Below are 26,744 nucleotides of genomic sequence, written 5' to 3' on the forward strand. Positions count from 1 at the left end.
TTGGGGTGAAATTTTCTGAAGATGTCTATTAAATCCAGTTGATCTAGAGTGTCATTTAAGGCCACTGTTTCTTTGTTAATTTTTTTGTCTGGAGGATCTATCCTTTGATATTAGTAGGGTATTAAAATCCCCTACTATTACAGTATTGCTGTTGTCCATCAAAATCAGCTTTATGTATTTAGGTGCTCTTATATTAGGTGCATAAATATTTACAATGGTTATATCCTCCTGTTGAATTGCTCCCTTTATCAGCATGTAGTGACCTTCTTTATCCCTTAATATAGCCTTTGTTTTAAAGTCTATTTTGTCAGAAATAAGAATTGCTACCCTAGCTTTTTTTTCATTTCCATTTGCATGAAATACTTTTTTCCATCCTTTCGCTTTCAGTTTATGTGTATCTTTTGTTGTGAAGTGGGTCTCCTGTAGACAACATATGTTTTCTTATCCATGCAGCTATCCATGTCTTTTGATTGGAGCATTTAATTCATTTACATTTAAGGTTATTATTGACATGTACTTATTTATCTTATTTATTTTCATTTTATTCTTTAAATCTACAATCTTCTTTTTCTAGATTCCCCCCCCCCCCCATTTTTCTTTTTATAGCAGGCCCCGTACATTTCTTGCAGTAGTGGTTTGATTGTAATGAATTCCTTGTTTTTGTGTGGGGGAGTATTTTTGGGGAGGGAGGGTCTGGGAAGCTTTTTATTTCTCCTCCAATTTTAAACAATAGTCTTGCTGGATAAAGAAGTCTTGGTTGTAGCTTCTTGTTTTGCATCACTTTGAATATTTCTTGCCAATCCCTCTGGCCTCAAATGTTTCTGTTGAGAAGTTGGATGTAAACCGTATGTTATGTAGGTAATTAACTGCTTTTTTCTTGCTGCTTTTAGTATTCTTTCTTTGTCTCTTAACTTTGGCACTTTAATTATGATGTATTTTTGTATAAGCCTCCTTGGGTTCCTCTTTAATGGGACTCTTTGTGCATCTTGAACTTGTGTGACTTTTTTCCTTCATCAATTTGGGGAAGTTTTTAACTGATTTCTTCAAACAGGTTCTCTATTCTTTGTTCATTCTCTTCTCCTTCAGGAACTCCTATGATGCGGCTGTTGCTTCTTTTCATATTGTCACAGAGCTCTCTTAGAATTTCCTCTGTCTTTTTGAGCCTCTTTTCTTTTTGCTTCTCTGCTTCCATGCTTTTGTTTATCTTGTCCTCTAAATTGCTGATTTGATCCTCTGCTTCATCCAGCCTGCTATTGATTCCTTCTAGTGTATTCTTCATTTATGATGTTGTGTTTATCATTTCTGACTAGTTCTTTTTTATGATTTCAATGTCCTTTTTGATGCTTGCTATCTCTTTATGTAGGTGCTCATTATGTCCATCCATTGTTATTCTAAGATCCTTGAGCATCCTAAAAATCATTATTTTATACTCTGCACCTGGTAGTTTGGTTACTCCCATCTTATTCAGTTCTTTTTCTGGGGATTTCTTGTTGATTCATTTTGGTTGCATTTCTCTGTCTGCCTATTTTGCCTGTGCATTAGGTAGTTCTGTCTGTCTTTGAAATTTTTGTAGTGTCTTTATGAAGATGGGCTCTGTAATATTGACCTCCAGTCCACCTGTTTTCCTTGTTCTAAGAATGTTTCTTGAGGGTACTATTTTCCCTCTTGTTGTATGTGAGTATTAGATGCAATTGGTCCTTTCATGGGTATGGTTATTCCTTCAGGCTACCTGGCTCTAAGGGTCAACCCTAATCATGTGTTTTACACACTGTGCAATGTTTGTCCTGTTGGGCATTTTATTCTCCACAGTGTCTGGTGCCTGCTAGACTCAACCTTTGAGCATGCTGCTTGTGTAGGCATTTGAGTCTAGGGTTGATGCTCTTTGCCACTCACTACCACTTGTTTTGGCTCTAGATCTTCTTGAGTTGGCATAAGTTGTTTTTGTAACCTGCTGTGGGTTACCAGTCTGCAGCTACTGCATTTTTTTCTGTTTGTGCCTGCTTTTTCTGTGCCTGGGTAGTGTGGGAGGGCCAATCTTTGCATAAGGATCAGCTTCCTCCTACTTAAAGATGATAGCAGCTCCATAAAAGCCCCAAGCTCTGTAAGATTTGTTTCCACTTTTCAGCTTCTCCTCCCCCTCTTGCAGCTGCCTGGTCTTCCCACAGAGTCTTCTGTAGTAAGACTGTAGTGGGGGCTCAGACTGGCTTCACCCAACCAACCCCTCTACAGGTTGTACACTTGGTGTGTTAGGGTCACTGAGGTTGTGAATACAACTTTAGTGGGACCCCCTACTTCAGGGATTTCTTGGTCAGGAGCTTAGTATGGGGAATGTGGCTCCTACTCCAGAGCTTAATCACTCAACCACTGATGGATACTCAAATTGTATTTCTCCCCAACAAGGTGAGCAGTAGGTTCAGACCAAGTGTGGTGGACAGTCACCTTTGCAGAAGTTCTTTCAGCTGATGAGACCCTGGTCTCAGGGAGGAAGACTGAAAAAGTCCTCTCCTGGGGCTGACTGTACCCCTCCTCAAAGTGGCTAAGCCCCTGAACCAGATCCAAGGATAGACTCACAGAGACTCACACATTAAATATCCACGATCCAAGCCTCTCTCCCTTACCCCTATGGAATCTATCCCTGCAGGGCAGGATATGCAGTGCCCAGGCCTGCTGACTGTGAAGCTCCACCCTATCCAATACTCATGAGCTGCTGTGCCAGTGCTGATTACAGAGAGTGGAATTTGACTCAGCTGGGCCAGGTGTAAGGAGTCTCTCCTTAGGATACCACTGTACCAAGGGTTGTTAGGTCCTGAACTGATGCTTTTCACAGCTGGCCTTTTGATGTGCCAGCCCTGGGCTTCCCAATCAGGAACCCAGAGCAGAGCAGTGGGTGACACTGCCTATGACTGGCCCTCAGCAACCTTCTTGGAGCTACAAGCAATCCAGAGTTTGTGGCTGCTTCTGCTGGACCCAGGTATACATGGAAATACCAAGCTGTACTCCTAGCCTGGCTTTTATCCACTCTGGTCTTGGAGAAAGGTCTGCTTAAATGGTCAAGTTTCCTTGAGTCCTGCCTCCTGTAGCCTCTGTCTGCTGGCTGCTTGTTGGGCTCCAGTGCTGAAAAACCCTCTGCTAGAGTCTAGCACCTGCAGCAATTCAGTGATTAGGAAGGGTGGTGGGTGTGGCTCTACCCCTCGGCCCCATGTGTCAGTCTGTCCAGACATTTTTCACAGACCTCAGTAGGGTGTGGCTCCAGGAGTTTGATCTGTGTGGCTTCTGAGACCCAGAGGTATGGTCTGACTGCTCTCCAGACAGTTTCTACTGAATCTCCTACGAGGTGGAAGCACCAGTCCTAGATTCGGGAGTATGTGGGGGAACGCTCTGGTCTCCACACCAGAAAACTGAGTCACTGACATGCCCTCTGCTTCCTGGCATCTCAAAATGACCTGTCACCTTGATTGAGGTAGAAAAGACTCCTGAGGCCAGAGCAGTTGCTTTTCCCCAGGCTGATGCCACTCAGAGGTAATTGCTCCACCCAAGAAAGATGGTGACAGTAGTACAGGAGAATGACTCAGCATAGGGGTTCTGGTGGCCATCCCCACAGTGTCTCTCCTGGGGCCTCTAACTTTACACTTTCCTCACACAACTCCAGTCTTCTCAGCTCTCCCCCATGAGAGCCCTGTATAAGTGACTGTGAATGAGATTTTTCTACGCAGGCCCTTTAAAATGACATCTGCATCTCAGTAAGCTCAATCTTCCTTTCAGATGAAAACCCTGCTCTTTTCACCGCCAGATGCCGTGTGGGCGCCTCTTCTAGGCTCTGGGGCTCTAGGCTGGGTCTCTGGGTGGGGGTCTTAGGACACACACCTTTCAGGCGACCCTACCCACAGTGAGAGATCCTCTGGACCCTCCGCAGCACCTCGCTCCTGGGAGCGGGGCAGCCCTTTCCACGTCTCTGCCCTTCCTACCAGTCTTGATGTGGCTTCTTCTGTGATCCTTGATTATAAACTCCTCTTCCTTTAGTCCAAAGTTGGTTTTTCAAGATAATTGTTCTTCAATTAAGTTGCAATCCAATTTGGTTCTGGGAGGTGGCAGTTGGAGCATCCTCCTACTCTTTCGCCATCTTGACCTTTTCCCCTAACTTTTATATTAATAAGCTTTGAGGTATTAGCTAATTTATTTCATCTCTCTAAGCCTTAGTTTTCTTGTGTGTTAAATAGTAACAGTAACATCTATTTAAAAAGGTGTTTTTTTGTGTGTGCTTTTTTTGGATGGGGAAAATAATATTATCTATATAGAAGACTCCACATAGTTCCAGTCTCATAGTAAGTGCAAAATGATATTCCTCCTTCAATAAGTGCCTCATTGGACCAGTAGTGTAGGCTGCATAATTTGTAGGACCCATGGGTTTTGTTTTTGTTTTCACAAATTATGTTCTAACTAAGAAAGATTAAAAATTTAAATCCAGCATAAACTTTACCATTCATTTTCATGAGGTGCAATGCCAACTCTAAATGAAAATATAAAAACATTTAATTCATATCTGGATTCATCTAAATGATACAGCTTGCATATCACAGCTTGTCCCTACATAAGGCGGGGCAAAAGGAGATGAGGAAAACCATTTCTTGTTTTATTATTTGTTAATCACTACATTATCTTCAGATGAACAATTGTAAACCTACTTTTGCTTCACTTTGTATGTATTTTGTTCTTTTAGAACAGCAGAAACACTGCACAGAACTAACTCAACTTTAAAAAAATTTTTTTTATATGTTCACATTCTAACAACACTCTACTTTTGTCCTAAGGAAGAACCTAACAGAAAAAAAATATGGGTTGCCCTATCTTCCCATCCCTTTGTGTCATTGCCTATGTAAGTAATAGCCTAAGAAGGTACATGAGTAAGAAAGAACATATCAAGGTTTCTTGGTCATGTACCTTCTTTACAACACCATCGTTCTTTTTATTTTTGAGGCAAGTTTTGGCTTTAATAGAAAGCACGGCCTCTTGGGGCTATCAGCATCCTATTCAGTCGAGGATATGACACACTTTCCTTGTAATCACTTTAAGTCTTGTTGAGCCCATGGGCATGAAAAACACAATGTGAGAATGATGCAGCAAAGAAAACAGGAGAAATATTTGGAGTGTTTCCTCTGCTGATATGCTTGTTCCATTGTTCCATTGCCCTTCACTTATGAAACACAAGTTCGAAGATAAAATAATGAATTTCTAGATGGTGACAGTGGAGTATTAAAGCAAGCGGAAGGCCAAGTACAATTGCACAGGTTGTGAATCTATAAAGCCAACCTTGTGAATCAGGGTTGTGCTAAAATACTGTGCTAAATAGTGGAGGCCATGCCATTGTTTTATGGAGCTTACAAGAAAACAAATAGATTGCGTGAGCATATTCTATAGAGTCATTAAGAAAGACTTTTCTGGGGAGCTGATATTTGAGCTGGGATCTACTAGGCAAAAAGTGCTAGACATACAAAGATCTGGGGAAAGCAAATTCCTGGCAGAAGTAACAAGCACCATGTGTCCGAGGGAAGAACAGCTTAGTGAGTTGCATTGCTATTCATAGTGCGATAGGGTAGCCTGCCTAGACTCACTGTGTGGTCCCTCGACTAGCACTATCAGCATTATCTTAAAGTTTATTACAAATGCAAAAATTTTGTTCCCCTCCCCAGACATCTGCCTTTAAAACCAGATATCTTCCCAAGTGATTTGTATGCTGAGTTAGAGGACCAGTGTGGCTGAGACCTAGTGAATTGGCAGTTGCATCTAGATCTTGTAGGTTTTTTACTAACCAGAGAAAGTAGTTTAGTTTTTCTTCTAAGTGTGAAGAAAACTGTGGAAAAATTTATAGGGGAGTAGAGATGAGGACAATGAGGGTTTTCAAGGTTGAATATCACCAGAAAGGGTAGGGAGATGCTGAAAGTACTTGAAATGACCTCTTTCCAATTACCCTGAAGTGTCTTACTGCTGACAATGTAACAGAAAGGTCATATAGCTTACCAGAGGCTCCTAGTCCTATTCATTGATCTCCAATGAAGCACATACCATGTTGTGTCATTGTGTTGTTTTGCATTTATACTTCTCCCTTTTCTACTAGCCAAATAATTTTTCCATTGCATAAACTACATTTTGACCTTCTTTGCACCCTAAAGTTTTTGGGAGTGAAATAAAAGTCTGTTGACTTATGTGCATTGAGAAAATATGAGTTAAAGAAACATCAGATTTGGACATAGGATGCTAGCCTGTCTTCTATTATTCTTCATCTTCTCATGTTTTGAACACACCAATTTAAATAATGCAGCAGTCAGAGAAAATACAAAAGTGTTTGAATGTATGATTCCTGAATTGAATAACAGCATATTTTAAATATGTTCATGCTTTTTAAATGAGGCTTGTTACAATTCTTCGATACTGTTTTGGAATCAAGCATTTATTTTCTTTCTTTTTTTTTTTTTTTTTTTTTGTATTTTTCTGAAGCTGGAAATGGGGAGAGACAGTCAGACAGACTCCCACATGCGCCCGACCGGGATCCACCCGGCACGCCCACCAGGGGGCGACGCTCTGCCCCTCTGGGGCGTCGCTCTGCTGCAACCAGAGCCACTCTAGCGCCTGGGGCAGAGGCCAAGGAGCCATCCCCAGCGCCCGGGCCATCTTTGCTCCAATGGAGCCTCGCTGCAGGAGGGGAAGAGAGAGACAGAGAGGAAGGGGGAGGGGGTGGAGAAGCAAATGGGCGCTTCTCCTATGTGCCCTGGCCGGGAATCGAACCCGGGTCCCCCACACGCCAGGCTGACGCTCTACTGCTGAGCCAACCGGCCAGGGCCAAGCATTTATTTTCTGAACCGAGTTATGAGAGCACAGGAGGAAAGTGTTGCAGAATGGCCCAGACACAAACCCTGCAAGTAGGAGATGCTCTTTCTGGTCATTCCCTTCTGCTTAGACTTGTTAGAACTCCTTGCTATCTGCTTGGGCTCTTAGGTTTTGAACTCAGGTTTCATTACTGTCTAGAAAAAAACCCAGAAGGTTCTAATGCTGCTACTCCCACCTCTATCCAAGGAAATTAACCTCTCTCTGCCCAGAAGGAAGGTCAGGGTCTCATCTGCTATTTTCAGTAGTTTCTGCTAGTGGTTAAAAGATACCATACAATTGAAGTTACAATCCAGTTTACATGATCACAGAAAAACATGTAAGAATTACTATTTTTTAATTTAGAAAATATAATAATATTTATATTTCTCATTGCTTCATTGTTGTGCCAAAACTTTCTGGCATCACTGTTTACCTTGTCTAATATAAGGTTAAAATTTTTTTCTGAAATAGTGAGGGGTTGAATTGAATAGTATTCAGCACATTGTACTATAAGCTCTTATTGTTTAAGTTTATTTCAAGGCTGCTAATATAAAAATAATTTTAAAAAATGGCTCTTAATTTATTTATTGATTGTCAGTGCTGCAAGTTCTCTTGCTTTGATTGACATAAACTATACCAAATTTATCCTTGACTAGATGGCGTGGTTGGTTAGAGCGCCATCTTGGTACAGGAAGGTTGCTAATTCCATCCCCAGTCAGGGTACATTCAGAAATGGAACACTGTTTATGTCTCTTTCTCTCCTCTCTTCACTCTCTCTAAATCAATAATCATTAAAAAAATACAAAGTTTAAAGCTAAATGTAGGTTTGAATCACTTTTAAAATAGGCTCGCTTTTCATCAGTTGAAAAGTTGGTTTCTTGGCATAAATTCACTTTTGAGCACATCATCATTTGAGTAAGCTGTGAGTCAATGTCAAACACTATGTGCTGAAATAGAGTGTCAACTATGACTAGTTTAATAGATGCCTTTTCCTGCTCCAGAAACCTATCATCTCTACAGCTGTATCTTCAGCAAAGTACTAGGGTTTCTACCCCTTACTATTCTAGTCACTAGATAAAATAAACATATTTCTCATGGAGTGTTTTTACCAGTACCAGATGATGAACACAAAATTTCTCATGGAGAAATTATCTTTCATATGGTTAAGAATTTTATTCATTTATTTTGAACATATATAAATAGAAAAAAAGTTGTTATCTTGTTGTTTGATGCTAACCTGGCTTTTCAAGGTTTTACACATCAGGTTTTGCATATTAGGCAAATAGAAATTGAATGTATGAGTACCAAATCAATAGAAAAATACATAAGAAGCATCATAAAATTAACCAATCTCACCTTGCTGTGTATACCATCTATACTATTGTGTCTCATTTACTTATACAACAGTCACACTCAGTGCTATCAAACTTGTCTTCATATCTTGTGTGACTTGCTAAGCTACTGGAGCCTCAACCCCTTTATTGAAAAATTTTACTGTCGAGGCCATCATGTCAGGCTCTGGAACATGTCTGTTTCTATGGAGGGAAAAGATAAGCTGTAACGAGATGTTGTAACTGAATCGAAGCTTCTTAGATCTTCTGACTAGTAGTTCGGAATTCTGCTTTTATGTAGAAATCCCCGCAGTGACTAGAATTGCTTTCCCTGCACCTGGTTTTCTCTATTAGGGTTTTCCTATGCCCACTGTCAGGTCAAATCAGTCAGGGTTCACCCACCTGTTCCACCTTCTAGCAAAGGCTGCCGTTCCCCTTGCTGTTCATGCACTCCTGCAGATTTAGAATGATCTGCTTTTAGACTTAACTCCATCACTTTAGCTAACAGTAGTCTCATCCCGCCTGTCTCTCGCTATTCTAGGCTTAAATTTAGTCTAATGTTCCTATTTCCTCACACTAAAAACAACCCAGGGCCTTTCTCCCATGCTTTGCCCCCCAGTCTCTAAGTATATGGATATTATAGGAATTTTTTGTGTGTTTAGACTCTTCTGGCACATCCTATTGCTGCCTATGTTTGAATTTTGATAAGGTAGAGGGATTCTAAGAACTCTACTTATTGATATACTATAATTCTTGACAAAAGTATTAATTTTGTATAATTCATTGTTCTCTGATAGTATGTTCAAGCATATAAATAATTCCATAAAATATGTAATAAAAATGATATGAAATTTGAACAATAATTTCTATTTTGGATACTTGCTATATACCAGGTATTTTGCTAAGCACTTTATAAACATTATTTAATTATATATGTCTTCAGCCTCAATAGAATCCTATGAGGTGGATGCTTTTTTCCACATTGTACAGACAACCTGGATAGATTGATACACACTGCAGAAATCCAATCTGCAAGTACAGAAAATAATATTTGAACATGAGCATGACCAAAAGTGCATGTTCTTAACCACTAAGCTACATGTGTGTTTAAAGATAGGCCCTGGCCAGATAGCTCATTTGGTAGACCATCATCCTGAAGTGCAGAGGTTGCTGGTTCGAACCCCAGTCAGGGCACCTACAGGAACAGATCTGTGTTCCTGCTCTCTCTCTCCCCTTTCTTCTCTCTCTGAAATCAATTAAAGAAATTTAAATATACTCTGTATTTCAGATTTAAAATGTTTTCTAGTGCCATCTTCACTAAGAAAGTTATATTAATAAAATTTTACTCTAAATGACATGCTTTGAAAAATAAAAACCCAAATGTCTGATAGTAAGTAACAGAATGGGTTAAAGTAATTCTCTCTAATCATTTCTCTTGCTCTCTCTTTTTTTTTTTTTTTTTAATTATACCCAAGACACTGGAAATGAGGGCTATGTTGAAAAGAGCATAGTAGGACAATTTTTATATTTCAAACACCAAGTACTTCTTTTGAATACCAGAAACAAAAATAACTGAAGTAGATAAATATGTGTTGTTGATTTTTTATTTAAAAAACATTATTCCCTGTGTAGATGTAAAAACATCCAGGCATTTTATGACATTAAAACAACAATAAACACCATTAGAAATAGAGACAATAAGAAATGTAGGTTAATGACATTTCTTATTGTCTCTATTTCTAATACTAGCTAGTAATTTAAGTCAAGAGAAAAGGGAAGTCTGTAGCATTGTACAATCTTATTGTCACAAAAACACATCTAATTAGACCAAATGTTTTCTGGTTTTAGAAAGTCATCATGCGGATTCAAGTGGCTTTCTCTTATATTGGTTAAAGTTAACATTATGTTAACTCTCAAAGAGATAAAATACACCTAACATTTGGTGGAGTCTAAGGTGCATATGAAGGAAGTACTTTTGCATTGTTTAAACATATCCCTATAGCACACCTTGATCTTAGCACTTGGTGAAATTGTCCTCTTACTCCTCTAGCCTCTGCTAGCCTATAAAGTCCTTGAACTCAGAGATTTCTTGATCATCTTTTCCTGTCATTCACATCTCTGTCAAATGCCCGCCTTCCAAGGGAATCTTTCCTGAGCACAGTTTCTGCAGTATCTCTGTTCCCACAAAGTCATCTATGTGCTCAGTCTGCTTTATTTTCTTTATACTTCCCATGATCTGAATTTATATAAAATTAATTCTTGGTTTCCTTGTTTATGTTCTGATTATTTTACTAAACTATTGGCTCTGAGATCAGGGAATTTGTCAGCCTTGGTCAATAACTTATCTTCAGCCCTTAAGACAATGACTAACATAACATATGCCCAAAATAAATACTGGGTCAATAAGTAAATAAATACATGCTTTTATACTTCAGTGCAAAATATGGTACCCAATAGATAGTCTAAATATATTTCCTGAATGGAACTGAACTTCTAAAATTATCTTCCTGGTGTGGAAACTGGGCTGAAAGTACATAAGTAATTTTCTCAAGGTCACATATTTAAAAGTGGAGAATCTAAAACGTGGGTCTGTGCGTATCTCATGTACCAGTCAGCAATGTTTCAGAGAGCTGAAAAAACAGAGTCAAAGCATGTTGATTTCCAGTAATTCGGCGTATTCAAGGCAGAAGCTTAGAGAATCTAGAGAGAAGGATAGTTCATCTCAAATGAGTTTTTACACAAGTATAGAATGAAAGTCAACTCATGAGTTATTTCTTTATGTCATTAACTGAAAGGAGATCCAAAGCCTTTACCCATCAGATATAGGTGATGTAGAAGTAATGTTCTGTGGTAAAAGTTAAAGAACTCAAAATGAATTTTCTTTCAAAGGAACAGCCCACTTGCCTGTGGAAGTGGGCCAAGGCGGTACCTTTTGGAAGAACTATTTTTTTTTCCTTAAAAGTAGCCTTGAAACTGCTCCAGCTCTTGAAAAAAAATTTACTTGATATAAAACATTTCTTTGCTTTATTATACACATGGAAAAGGCATTTAGTTCTGAGAAAAAATTGAATGGCCCATATCCATAGTGGAAGAGAATGCACCAGAACTAAGTTTATATGTACCCTGTGAGATGTTAAGTTCTGTTGAAAACTACTTTATCATGATGGCCAATCAAAGCAAGTGGCTTGCAAAATGCAGCCAAAGTAGCTGAAAGAATCAATCTGTTCATGTTTTTAGTATTGTTTACCTGAATCCTAATGTTTACCAAATATACATTTTAATAGCTGCTGCCTCTGACAATAATTAATAACTACTGTTAGCTGCTTCTGAAAATCTGCTCCTAGTTAGACATAATAAAAAACAGACATCAGCAGAGAATGACCTATGATTTCCTGGTGTAGTGGAAACAACATGCTAAAAAGTTAGTCCAGCTTAGTTTAAAATTTTAATGATCCCACTTACTCAAGGAGAAATACAGAGGAAGTTATCTTTCTGCTTTGCAAACTTGTTCCGAAAAGTAAACAGAATGATAGATGTGAAGCATCTAACCTAATGCTTGCCCAAAGTAGATGGGTCTCAGTAAGTCTTCTATAACCTATGTACAAGCTCCAAAACTGTTTGTGTTACCTGTGGCCCAAGCCAAATCACTAGTAGAGATTTTGATCTTTATTTGTACATCCTCAAGAATATGAAATGCTCCTTAATTCAGAGTTCATTGCAATGGTTTTTTAAACCCTTCTGGTTTACTCTACTGTTTTTATGTCCCCATAGCTTCTCTGATACCTTTCACTTAGCTCTCTTCATTCCTCAAATTATAATAACAAGTAACAAATGTATTTTTTCTAACCCAAATCATGTCGGTACTTGATTTATGTTATTCATAGTTGGTCTCTGCTGAATACTTGGGGCAAGTAGCCAGTTGCTTACAGGAAATTTCCTTATGATATACCCCTGCATAATAAAAGCAAATCAATATATTCGACCTTCAATCAAAAAGTGGTCTGGCTCTAGGGTGTAGGGCCTTCTATTTGAAGATTAGAGAATGAGTTACTAGCAGCTAGAATACCCTTCCAGCCTGCCATATTCTTCCCAACATCTTGATCCTTAGCTCTATCATTTGAACTTTTCTTGGTGTGTTGCCAAGGTGGCCACAGAGAAAACTGGAGAGATCTCTTTGGGTTACAAAAAAATCCAAGTTTCCTTAATAACTCTTGGCTTTCATTTGTTTCTTCTTCAACTTTGAAATAGAACACAACTTGCCTTTCAAGTTGTGTTCTACTGCCTGCTAATGAAAGGCTTATAGTGAACAGAGGGGTGAAGCATTTTCACCTTCTTGCTGTTTTGTAGCTATAAATCTTAGCCCTATTCATGCTACACATGTTCTAGGTAAAGCCTTCCAAAGAAATCAAGTCAAATCACTTTAGATCAGAGCATCATCCCAATAGACCTTACTTACTCTCTGCCATTTTCAGCATTTAGGACCACTTTGCAGAATTTGGATTCCATGAACTACCCATCACTTTACGTCTCTGCTCCTATCCCAGGCACAGTGTTGCCACTGTTAGTGGTTCCAAAGACCTCTTGATCGCAAACTACGAAATGGCAGCCATTCTCTGGGCCTTCCACTTGTGCAGAGGAATGGGACAAGCATCCTTAAACCACCTTGAGTAGCTCTGACACTGATGTTGTCTCTCTATCCAAATTCTATGTCCATAGAATTTGAGCTTAAAATTAAATTTTACTTCACTTCATAAATGAAAATTGATATAATGTCACAATAACTGATTTTCTTCCTAAAATTTTAGTTTTAGGCATTCTTTCTTGGGAATGTAAAATCAACAATTGTATTATATGTTCCATGTCTCTGTAATGTGGAGGCTATATTCTTAGAACCATAATAGCTCGTATTTGGACAAGGGCACATTTTCACCACAAAATTTCAATACTAACGTGGAAGATTTCTCTTTCTTAAATCTAGAAAGTAATGCTTTAATTTGAGGTATGGTTAAGCATATCAACAAAAGTCAAACTCTCTAAGAAACCATAAAAATGTAAAACCTGGTTCCAAATACCATTTTCTAGTTAAGTTATTTTGATTATGTGTACATATACAAAATATATGTATAAAAATCACTGTATTTTAATTTGGAAGATTATTAAAGCTTATTTTGGACAGATTTTTAAAAAAGACCTACCTTTTTCCCTAGCTTATTGAGATATAATTGATATATAGCATTGTGTAAGTTTAAGGCAGGCATCTGCAAACTATGGCCCACCGGTCGCATGCGACCCCCTGAGGCCATTTATCCGCCCCCCCCCTCCCCCCGCACTTCTGGAAGGGCCATCTCTTTAATTGGTGGTCAGTGAGAGGAGCACTGTATGTGGCAGCCTTCCAACGGTCTGAGGGACAGTGAACTGGCCCCCTGTGTAAAAGGTTTGGGGACCCCTGGTTTAAGGTATACAACCTGATGACTTTTTTTTTTTTTTTACAGAGACAGAGAGAGAGTCAGAGATAGGGATAGATAGGGACAGACAGACAGGAACAGAGAGAGATGAGAAGCATCAATCATCAGTTTTTCATTGCAACACCTTAGTTGTTCATTGATTGCTTTCTCATATGTGCCTTGACTGTGGGCCTTCAGCAGACTGAGTAACCCTTTGCTTGAGCCAGAGACCTTAGGTCCAAGCTGGTGAGCTTTTGTTCAAAACCAGATGAGCCCGCACTCAAGTTGGCGACCTGGGGGTCTCAAACCTGGGTCCTCCGCACCCCAGTCCGACGCTGTATCCACTGCGCCACCGCCTGGTCAGGCACCAACATGATGACTTGACACACGCACACATATTGTAAAATGATTACCACAACAAGATTAGTTAACACATCCATTGTCTCACAATATTATAATAATATTTGTGTTCTGCGAACATTTAAGATCTAATCTCTTTGCAACTTTTAAGTACATATGTTAACTATAATTACTATGATGTACATTAAATCCCCAGATTTTGTTCATCTTATAACTGAAAGTTTATAATCTTTTATCTATATCTCCCCATTTCCCCCGCCCCCAGCCTCTGGTAACCACCATTCTACTCTCCTTTTCTTTCAGAGTTTGCCTTTTATTTTATTGTTTTAGATTCTGCATGTAAGATCTGACCTTTAGTAGAGTTGTATTTGAAGAAGCACAATACTGTTCTCAAAAGTCCTTTCCTTGCACTTGTCTTGCACCCCATCACCTACTTCCATTAGCAGATAGTAAAACCTGACTTAGAAGAAATGTGTGTATATATCCTAAGTCTATTATGTCAATATTTTATATTGCTTCTCAAAAAGCAAGATAATTTCTTACTCTTCTGCCATTGGAACAAGTTAAAAGTCTACTGTCTTAAACTATGCAGTTCCCAAGTTTATAACCATTCCTCCAGTCCTTTCAATATCTTTAGCTAAGGCATAGGAATGTTTGTTACCATGCCAATGATGGGTTCAAAGTGTACCTCTGTGTCCTCTCCGGCCAATGTCATCATCTCACACTCGTCTCTCTCACACACACTCCTGTGCGTGCACACACACACACACAGAGTGCATCCTCAGGCACAGGTGCACATATGAAACACACTTGCGCATTGCTCAGGTGCACTGCATTTTCATGGTGCTGTCCTACTCCTTTGCCACCCATCCTCTTGTCTCCTTCCTGTTTCTAGGGTTGGTCAGTAGTTTCTCTTTCTAGCTTTATTTTCTTCATTGACGTTTTTAAAATAGGTTAAAACTACAAAATTCAATATAAAAATTTAGGTTATGTCCCAGTAATTTCCAAAGCCAGCAGACTATCAGAATGCCAGTAAATTATCTGGTAGGTCTATTCTAATAGAAAATATAGTAGATCTGCTGTGAAGTCAAAGTAACTGTATTTAAAAACAAAACAAAACTCCATAGGTTGTTCTATTGGCCAAATTCCCTGTTTTTAGCTTTAAATTCTCAATACCTAGAACAAGGTGTATAACTAGCAGATGTTAATAAATATATGTTATATTAATTGCACAATTATTAGTTAATTGATATTGTAGCCAATAGGAGTGATAGTTGATGACAACATTGTGTTGCAGACCAGAATGTTAAATATTCCTCAAGGAAGTGTTTTCTTATTACAAAATTTTAGCGGAAATCTGGGTTCATTGGTAATATACAAATTTACTTAAAGCAGGACTGCCTAAATATTTTAATATCCTAATGTGAAAAATGGATCTGCAAGATATATATGCATCATTTCAGTTTGCATCTTTCCCTGTTAAGTTAGTATTTATTGTTTTTTGTTTTAGGGGGCATCGTAATGGGCCAGCAGCCTGCAGAAAACAGTGTGGGAAAGGCGACTCCAGGACCGGCTCGGACCCTGACAGCCCATGCTGCTGCTGCACGTCTATGTGGTGGTTTGGATCAAAGCTATCTAATTCTGGTTACATGTTAGAATTTCTTGGGAACTTTTAAAACCCACAGATGTCTTGGCCTCACCTGTCATCAACTGAATCAAAATTTCTAAGGATAAGGCCAAATATTAGAATTTAAAAAAAGAAAACCCTCAGATGACTCTAGTGTGTTGATGGGGTTGAAAATTATTGCTTGGAGACTGTTAGCAAATGTTAAATATACTATATTAAATTATTGGCTACCAATAACAGCTAATATCTATTGTTAATCTGGTGCCAGGCATTGTCCTCATGTATTTTCTACTAAATCCCCATGTTTACTGTATGAGGCAGATACCACAATTATCACCATTTACAGCTTATAAAACTAACACATTAGGAATTTTTTTTTAAAAAGCGATTTCCCCAAGGACATGCAAATAGTAAATTAGGGAGTTTGTGTCTAAGACAGTTTGATCCCAGAACTTGGGTTTTTAACCATTATACTACACTGATTTCCAAAACCCTTAATACTCTTGTTTCTCTTCATATCGTATAAATCTTTCGCCTTTTACCAAAACCCTTCTTTTGGGAGACTCATATGCTTAAAACTAACACATTATCTACATTTACTATACTGAAATACTAAGAAGAAACCTAATTAACTTCAATTCTAAGTTTCCTTTTTCATAAAATCAACCACTGTAATATATTGACCATTGTAAAATATTTTTGTATTTTTTCATCTTCTCCATCAGAAACTTCTGTTAGTAGTTGTACACACAGAACATAAAAGTTGTTCCCCTCTCTGCTTCCACTTTTGACAGTGGAATATAGAACTGAATTAGGCCAAATATTCATACTAGTAAAAGACACTGATTCAGGGAGTCAAAATAACTCATTCCTGCATTCTCTTGAGTCGTGAAAATATATTTACTGAATTAACATCAACTAAATATTAAACAATCTCTTAATCTAATTATAATTTTCTTTTTATAAAAAACCCCTCAGTTGAATGGACTCCAAATCATGAAACTATGAAATAATTGTGCGCATTTAACATTCTATTTCTCCTTCATTGAGAATCAAGGAAGATTGAGCAATTTAAAATCAGAGGCCTTTAAAAAGTGTATCACTATTGTTCCTTCTTCTGAAATTTTGTTCTACTAATTGTCTGCATTTTAAATAATGCTAGTTTTCTCTTGGAATATTTTAGAAATCAACAGAGTTGGCTGATGTGACTTCAGAATCAAAAAGACAGATAATCTTTTATTTGGAATTTAGGACATGCAAACTTGTATCGTTATTTATTCTTTTTGTCTTAGACATTCACACTGATATTGAAATTAGATATTAAGTCTCAAGGGTCTGTACATTCTTTCCCTTTTGATTCTTAGCTCCTAGCAATAAATGCATAAAGATGGATTGGTGGCGATTTGGGAGTACAGAACTGATCTCCTGTTTAGATTTCTGCAACAACTGTGACATATAACCATATTGATATTCTTCAGGCATTTGAAGGTCACAAATAAATATAAGTTATTAGACTGTTATTGATATATGTTTCTATGTTATATTTATAATACTATTCTTAATATTTATTAAGAATATTTAGGCTATAAGCTATGGTATTATTCTTTTTCCATATTTACACTATATTAATGTTATGAGCTGTAGTCTGTACCCCACCTCCAAACTCATATGTTGAAGTCCTAGCCCCAGTATCTCAAACTAAACTGTGACTGTATTTGGAAATAGAGCCTTTAAAAAGGCATTTAAGTTGAAATGAGGTCACTAGAGTGGGCCCTAACCCATATGACTGTCCTTATATGAAGAGGAGATTATGGTGCTGACAGTTAAAGAGGAAAGGTCATATAGAGACTCAGGGAGAGGATGGACATCTGCCGATCCAGAGAGAAGCTCCAGGAGAAACCATCCCTGCCAACATCATGATCTAAGACTTCCAAACTCCAGAATTGAAAAAAATTAATTTCTATTGTTTTTTAAATCAGTGATACTTCATTACGGCAGTTTTAGCAAACGAATACAAATAATTTGGCCTATTATAATCTTATGGGCATACTTACTGTTCCAGATAAAATAATGTCTTACATTTTCTTAGTGTTTTAAATTATTCAATTTTTTTTTTGTATTTTTCTGAAGTTGGAAATGGGGAGGCAGTCAGATAGACTCCTGCATGCACCCGACTGGGATCCACCCGGCATGCCCACCAGGGGCCAATGCTCTGCCCATCTGGGGCATTGCTCTATTGCAACCAGAGCCATTCTAGCGCCTGAGGCAGAGGCCACAGAGCCATCCTCAGCGCCCGGGCCAACTTTGCTCCAATGGAGCATTGGTTGCAGGAGGAGAAGAGAGAGACAGAGAGGAAGGAGAGAGGGAGGGGTGGAGAAGCAGATGGGCGCTTCTTCTGTGTGCCCTGGCTGGGAATCGATCCCGGGACTACTGCATGCCAGGCCGATACTCTACCACTGAGCCAACCGGCCAGGGCCAAATTATTCAATATTTTATTTAGTTGTCTCATCAGGTTTTCATAAGCTCTGGCTGAATTCAAAGTGGGTCTTTATTTCTTTTTGATTGCTTTTGTGGAATGCAATTTGACCCCAAATGAATAAAGCAAATGGTGTTTATATTATTTTTATTTTTAAAATTAATTTATTAGGGGAATATTAGTTAGCATAATTGTATAGGTCTCAGGTGCCCAAATCAACAACACTTCTCTGTACAACATATTGGGTGTTCACCGTTGTCCCAGTCAAGTCCGTGTCTATCACAATTTATCTCTCTGATACCCTCCTCTACCTCCTCCAATTCCAGCAATCACCACTGTCAATCATGTCTATGAGTTGTTTCTGTTTTTGTTTGTCTTTTTTCGGCCTGATCCCTCCACCTCTTTTGCCCAACAATACCCACCCCAACAGCTCTCAACCTGCTCTCTGTGTATGAGGTTGTCTCTATTAGCTTGTTAGTTCATTTTGTTCATTAGATTTCATGTATGATTATAATCCTATGGTACTTGTCTTTCTCTGACTGGTTTATTTCACTTAACATAATGCTCTTCAGGTCCATCTATGCTCTTGCAAAAGGTAAGATTTCCATCTTTCCATTGTGTAAATGTACCACAGCTTTTTCATCCACTCAACTAATGATGGGCACTCGGGCTGTTTCCAGATCTCAGCTATTGTAAATAATGCTACAATGAACATAGGGGTATATATTCTTTTTACTAGTTAGTGTTTAAGGATTCTTAGGATATATTACCAGAAGTGGGATTGCTGGGTCAAAAGGCAGATCCATATTTAATTTTTTGAGATAACTCCGTACTGCTTTCCACAGTGGCTGTACCAAACTGTATTCTCATCAACAGTGCAGGAGGGTTCCCTTTTCTTCATCCTTGCCAGCACTTGTTGTCTGTTAATTTATTGATGATAACCATTCTGACAGGTGCAAGGTGAGGTGATAGCTCATTGTGATTTTAATTTGTATTTTCTGATGATTAGTGATATTGAGCATCTTTTCATATGTTTATTGGCTACCTGTGTGTCTTATTTAAAAAAGTTTCTATTCAGGTCCTTTGCCCATTCTTTTAATTGAATTGTGTTTTTGGTGTTGAGTTTTATAAGATTTTATCAATTTTAGATATTATTCCCTTATCAGATGTATTGGCAAATAGGTTGTGCAATTCAGTGGGCTGTCTTTTCATTTTGTTGATGGTTTCCTTTGCTATGCAGAAACCCTTTTAGTTTGATGTAGTCCCATTTCTTTATCTTTTCTCTCATTTCTCTCACCTGAGGAGATATATCTGAAAAAATATTGTTATTAGGAATGTGTAGTATTTCAGCTTGCTGGGAACTACCAGTGTCTCGTGGGAGAAACCTACTTAAGATGCAAGTTTATGTCAAGAGGAAGAAGGGGAGGCCTTCCAAGGTAAGCAAAGAAGACCTCCTGAATTTACTTCTCCCTTAGATTTTATTGATCAGAAACAGAACAGAAGTAACAGATTACAAGAGAGGAAGGCCAGGTGATAAGGGGAAAGAATGATTAATGGCCATTTTGCTGACATGGAGAAAGGGCTAATTTGGGCCAGCACATTCTTTTTCTTTTGCTGATTAACAAGCACAAAATAAAGGGCACTCTAGAACCTCTAGGCTAATTTTATAAAGCCCGTTCACATGCATTCTTTTGTATCTGCATAAAGGTCATTCATTCACACAGTTTCTTGGTGTTTGCATCCAAGGGACATTCACTCAAGGCTTTTAACTAAAGTTACCCAATCCAAGTCTTAGAGGGTTCAAGGTTAGATGGATGATTCCCTGCAGAAATTTCCTAGATTTTACTCTTTAAGTTATCCTCTCGAATTCTTGTAGTTTTGTGTCTAATATTTAAGTCTTTGATCTATTTGGATTTTATTCTTGTGTATGGTATAAGAAGGTGGTCTAGTTTCATTACTTTTTTTTGCATGTATCTGTCCAACTTTCCCAACACCATTTATTGAATAGACTGTTTTTACTTCATTGTATGTTCTTTCTTCCCTTGTCAAATATTAATTGACCATATAAGCATGGGCTGATTCCTGGTCTCTCTATGCTGTTACATTGATCTATGTTTGTTTTTATGCCAGTGTCATGCTATTTTGGTTACTATGGCATTGTAGTATAGTTTGATGGCAGGTAGCATGATTCTTCCAACTTTGTTCTTCTTTTTCAAGATTTCTGGGGCTATTTGGGGTCTTTCATGGGCTGTATAAATTTTTGGAATATTTTCTCTAGTTCTGTGAAATACATTACTGGTCTCCTGATAGAAATTGCATTGAATTAATAGATTTCTTTTGATAATATAGACATTTTATTGATGTTTATTTTTTTCTATCCATGAACTTAGTATATGCTTCCACTTGCTTATATGTTCTTCAATTTCTTTCTTCAGTGTCTTGTAATTTTCCAACTACAAGTCTTTTACTTCCTTGTATAAATGTATTCCTTAGAATTTTCTTTTATTTTGAAGCAGTTGTGAATGGAATTTTTTCTTGATTTCCTTTTCTGATAACTAATTTTTGGTAAATAAAAATGCAACTAAATTGTAGATATTTATTTTATATCCTGGTACTTTACTGCACTTATTGATCAGTTCTAGTAGTTCTTTTGTTGAAATCTATAGGGTTCTCTGTGTACAGTATCATGTCATCAGTAAATAGTGACAGCTTTACTTCTTCCTTTACAATTTGGATGCCTTCTATTTCTTCTTTTTGTCTGATTTCTGTGGCTAGGACTTCCAGTTTCTATATTGAATCAGAGTGCTGGCAGTTGAGATCCCTGTCATGTTTCTGGTCTTAAGGAATATGCTTGTATTTTTTTGCCCACTGAGTATTATATTGATTGTGGGTTTGTCAGACATGGTCTTTATTATGTTGAGATATGTTCCCTTTATTTTCTTTTTGCTAAAAGTTTTTGACATAAATAGGTGCTGGTTTTTATCAAATAATTTATCTGAATTTATTGAGATGATTATTTGATTTTATCTTTTATTTATGCAAATGGTGCTTATTCTAATAACTAGTTGAGAATTTATGTGAAGATAAATTTTTATAGAGAAACCTTTAAAAACTAACTTTTCTATTTAAAGGAAGAAAATGGATTCTTCCCAAAATATGTCCAAAAATTATGACCATTTAGGAACTAAGTATGATGAATTTTACTGTTATCCTAAAGCTGAAATAAGATGTTGGAAGGCTTTGGTGCAAAATGTCAGAGACATCTGGCATTGTTGGTAGTGAACATAAGATATAGACTTATATTGTGGGCTCACTGGATTTTAAACATTAAATTTACCTGAAATTTTATACTGGATAGCAAACATAGTTTCAAAATTTGTCTTCAAATATGTTTTTGGGGAAAAAAATATCCACACCACATATCACTAGAAATCAATAATTGAAGAGTGTAATTTTAACAGACATTTTCTGTATTTAAATATTTTTTCTCCATCATAGTTTTCTTTTTAGTTTTGCCCTCTTCTCTTTCAACACACTTCACATTTTTAAAAATTTTTTATTGATTTTAATTTATTCTGTTTACATAGATTCAAGTGATCCACCGAATATATCTACCCCCACTCCTTTGTTCCCCTTGACACCCCCTTTACCCCCTCCCCCCAATGCCTTCCCCCTTTCCCTTCATGATTTGCTGTCCTGCTCTCTATAATGCTGTGTTATGTGTATATAATTTCACTAGTCTCTTTTCCTTCTCTGATCCCATCTTCTCATCCCCTTCTCCTCTGACCACTTTCTCTCTGGTCCCTTTGATCCCGCCTCTACCTCTATTTCATTCCTCAGTTCACATTGCTCATCAGATTCCTCAAATGAGTGAGGTTATATGCTATTTTTCTTTCTCTGCCTGGCTTATTTCACTTAACATAATAGTTTCCAGGTACATCCACATTGTCGCAAAAGGTAAGATTTCCTTTCTTTCCATGGACACATAGTATTCCATTGTGTATATTTACCACAGCTTTTTAATCCACTCATCCACTGATGGGCATTTGGGCTGTTTCCAGATCCTGACTGTTATGAACAATGCTGCAATAAACATGGCGACTCATTTCTTCTTTTGGATCAGTGTTTTAGTATTCTTATGATATATTCCTAAAAGTGGGATAGCTGGGTCAAAAGGCAGTTCCAATTTTAATTTTTTGAGGAATCTTCATACTGTATTCCACAGTGGCTGCACCAGTCTGCATTCCCTCCAGCAGTACAGAAGGGTTCCCTTTTTTCCATACCCTCTCCAGTACTTATTATATGTTGTTTTGTTAATGAATGCCATTCTGACAGGTGTGAGGTGGTATCTTATTGTGGTTTTAATTTGCATTTCTCTAATGATTAGGGCAGCCCAGGCTCATGAATGTAGTCCCACCTACAGTGGCAGGGTGGAGGCCAGGGCCAGCCAGGGCTTGGAGACTGGGCATGTGCACACAGTCCCACCTGTGGAGGTGAGGTGGAAGCCACTGCGACAGCAGCGGCAGGAAAGCGCCGGCAATGCCCGTGTCTGAATGCCTGAAAGGCAGCAGTGGTGGTGGCAGGCCTGCGGACAGACCACACTTTGGAAACACAAAAGCCATACCTATTGGACCCCTGTAGCCACACCCTTCTGAGGGCTGAAAAGAAAGAAAAATTAAAATATAATAAAATAGAAGAAAGAATAGAATGACACCTGAGGCTAAGGGGCAAGCCACATCCAATACCTTACCTAACCCCTGATTTATAGGACTGAGCTCAACAAGTAGCCACCAATAAGAGGTGGCAGAAAGCAGATCTTAGGGGTACCTGAACATTTAAATGAACTTCTTCCAGGCCAAAAGTAGATAAAAGCCAGCCAAGTTGTTATTAACAATGGCACCGGGGCTCAGCAGAGGAAGCCATAAAATCTGGATCAAGTGTTGCTCCAAAAAGATAGATAAGGGTTAGTCATAGGCAGCATCCCCCACTGGTCTGCACCAGGTTCCAGCAACAAAGGTCCAGGGAGGGCACATCCAGAAGCCAGCTACAAAGAGCATCAGTTCAGGACCTAACAACCCTTGTTAGAGTGACATCTTAAGGAAGGGCTCCTCACACCTGACCCAGTTAAAATATAGAAAACTGAAAAAAGGCTCTATTAGTTAAGGAGAACACAACTCGAACAAGTCTGCAAACCACAAACGGAAACAATGGGCAGACAGAAGAACATAAGCATATGAATCAACAAGAAAAATCTCCAGAAAAAGATCTGTATGAAATGAAAATAATCAAATTACTGAACACAGAGTTTAAAATAGTGATTGTTAAGATGCTTAAGGATCTAAAAGCTACAATGGATGGACTTAATGAGTACCTAAATAAAGAAATTTTAAGCATCAAAAAGGACACTGAAATCATAAAAAAGAAACAGACAAAAATAACAAACACCTATCAGAAATGAAAAATATTACACTAAAAGGAATGAAAAGCAGTCTGGTTGAAGGAGAGGATCGAATCAGCAACATAGAGGACAAGATAAGCGAAAGCACAGAAGCAAAACAGCAAAAAATAAAAGAGGATTAAAAAATCTAAGAAAACTCTAAGAGAGCTCTGTGAGAACATGAAGAGGAACATTATTTGCATAATAGGAGTTGCTGAAGGAGAAGAGAAAGAACAAGAATAGAGAACCTGATTGAAAAAATTATAGATAAAAATTCCCTAAATTGATACATGAAAGAGTCATACAGGTTCAGGAAGGAGAAAGAACCCCATTAAAAAAGAACCCAAAGAGACCTACATCAAGACACATCATAATATAAATACTAGAGATAAGAAATAAAGAGAGAATACTAAAAGCTCCAAGAGAAAAACAATCAATGACCTACAAAGGAGCCCCCATAAGAATGACATCCTACTTTTCAACACAAACCCTTGAGCCAGAAAAAAATGGCAAGTAATATTCAATGTAATGCAGAACAAGAACCTACAACCAAGACTTCTTTATTCAGCAAGGCTATCATTTAAAATTGAAGGAGAAATAAAAAGCTTTTTAGAAAAAAAAAACCTCAAGAAATTTATCACAACCAAACCAATGCTGCAAGAAATGTAAAGGATCCTGCTGTAGACAGAACAAAGCAGAAAAAAATCTAGTAAAAGAGGAATGTATATTTAAAGAAAAAAATGGAAATAAACAATTACATATCAATAATAACCTTAAATGTAAATGGATTAAATGCTCCAATCAAAAGACATAGGGTAGCAAAATGATAAAAAAAAAAAACAAAAAACAGTACCCGTATGTATGCTATCTACAGGAGACCAACTTAAAAACAAAAGATACACATAGACTGAAAGTAAAACAACAACAAAAAAATATTTCATGCAAATAAAAATTAAAAAAAAAATCTGGGTTAGCAATATTTATATCTGACAAAATAGACTTTAAGACAAAGGCAATAGTAAGGGATAATAAAGGTCACTACATTATGATAAAGGGAGCAGTCCAACAGGAAGATGTAACCATTATAAATATCTATGCACCTAATATAGGAGCACCTAAATATATAAAGCAGACTTTGATGGACATAAAGGACGAGATCAACAGCAATACTATAATACAAGGGAATTTTAGTACCCACTAACATCACTGTATAGATCCTCAAGAAAGAAAATTAATAAAGAAACAGTAGAATTAAGGGACACATTAAACCAACTGGATTTAATAAATATTTTCAGAATCTTTCACCCTAAAGCAGCAGAATATATATTCTATTCAAGTGCTCATAATATATACCCTAGGATAGACCACATGTTAGGGCATAAAATGAGCTTCAAAAAATTTAAGAAGACTGAACTCATATCAAGCATCTTTGACCACAATGGCATGAAACTAGAAATCAACACAAAGAAAAACTAAAAAACACTCAAACACCTGGAAACTAAACAGCATGTTATTAAATAACAAATTGGCTAAAAATGAGATCAAGGAAGAAATAAAAAATTTTCTTGAAACATATGAAAATGAGCATACAATAACTCAAAATCTATGTGAAACAGCAAAAGCAGTCCTGTGAGGGAAGTTCATAGTATTACAGGCATACTTTAAGAAGCAAGAAAAAGCTCAGATAAACAACTTAACTATGCAACTAAAAAAAGTAGAAAAAGAAAGCAAATATAGCTCAGAGGAAGTAGAAAGAATGAATAATAAAGATTAGAACAGAAATAAATGACATAGAGTTCAAAAAAACAATACAGAGAATCGATAAAATGAAGAGTTGGTTCTATGAAAAGGTAAACAATATATATGAACCTTTAACCAGACTGACCAAGAAAAAAAGAGAGGACTCAAATAAATAAAATTAGAAATGAGAGTGCAGAAGTAAAAACTGACACAGCAGAAATATAAAGAATTGTAAGAAAATACTATGAAGAACTGTATGCCAAAAAAATTAGACAACTTACCTAAAATGGATAAATTTCTTGAAAAATATAATCTCTCAAAAATCAATCTGGAAGAATCAGAAAACCCAAATAGACTTATTAGAGCAAATGAGATAAAAACATATCAAAAACTCCCAACAAACAAAAGCCCTGGGCCAGATGGCTTCACAGGCGAATTCTGAACATTCAAAGAAGAACTAACTTCAATCCTTCTTAAGCTATTTCAAAAAATTCAAGAGGAGGGAAGACTTCCAAGCTCCTTTTATGAGGCCAGCATAATTCTGATCCCAAAATCAGGCAAAGAGAACACAAAAAAAGAAATTATAGGTCATTATCCTTGATGAATTTGATGCTAAAATCCTCAACAAAATATTAGCAAACTGGATCCAGCAATACATGAAAAAAATCATACATTATGATCAAGTGGGATTTATTCTGGGGAGGTAAGGCTGGTACAATATTTGCAAATCAATCAATGTGATTCATCACATAAACAAAAAAGGAGAAAAACCACATGATAATATCAATAGATGCAGAAAAAGCATTTGATAAAATTGAGCACCCATTGATGATCAAAACTTTCAGCAAAATGGGAATACAGGGAATATACCTCAACATAATAAAGGCCATCTATGACAAACCCACAGCCAACATCATACTCAATGTACAAAAGTTAAAAGCAATCCCTTTATGATTAGGAACAAGGCAGAGGTGTCCCCTATCACCATTCTTATTCAACACAGTTGTGGAAGTCCTAGCCACAGCAATCAAACAAACAAACAAAAAAAAAAAAAAAAAAAAAAAAAAAAAGAAAGAAAGAAAAGGCATCCAAATTGGAAAAGAAGTAAAACTATCATATTTGCAGATGATATGATACTGTACATAAAAAACCCTAAAGTTTCAGTCAAAACACTACTGGAATTGATAAATGAATTCAGCAAGGTGGCTGGATATAACATTAATACTCAGAAATGAGAGGCATTTTTATACATCAGCAATGATCTGTCTGGTAGAGAAATTAAGAATACAGCCCATTTCACTATTGAAACAAAAAAAATTAAGTACCTTGGAGTAAATTTAACCAAGGAGTTTAAAGACTAGTACTTGGAACATTATAAAACATTGATAAAAGAAATCAAGGAAGATACAAACAAGTGGAAACATGTACTGTGTTCATGGTTAGAAAGAATAAACATCATTAAAATGTC

This window comes from Saccopteryx leptura, chromosome 2 (genome assembly GCF_036850995.1).
Source record: "Saccopteryx leptura isolate mSacLep1 chromosome 2, mSacLep1_pri_phased_curated, whole genome shotgun sequence".
NCBI lineage: Eukaryota > Metazoa > Chordata > Mammalia > Chiroptera > Emballonuridae > Saccopteryx > Saccopteryx leptura.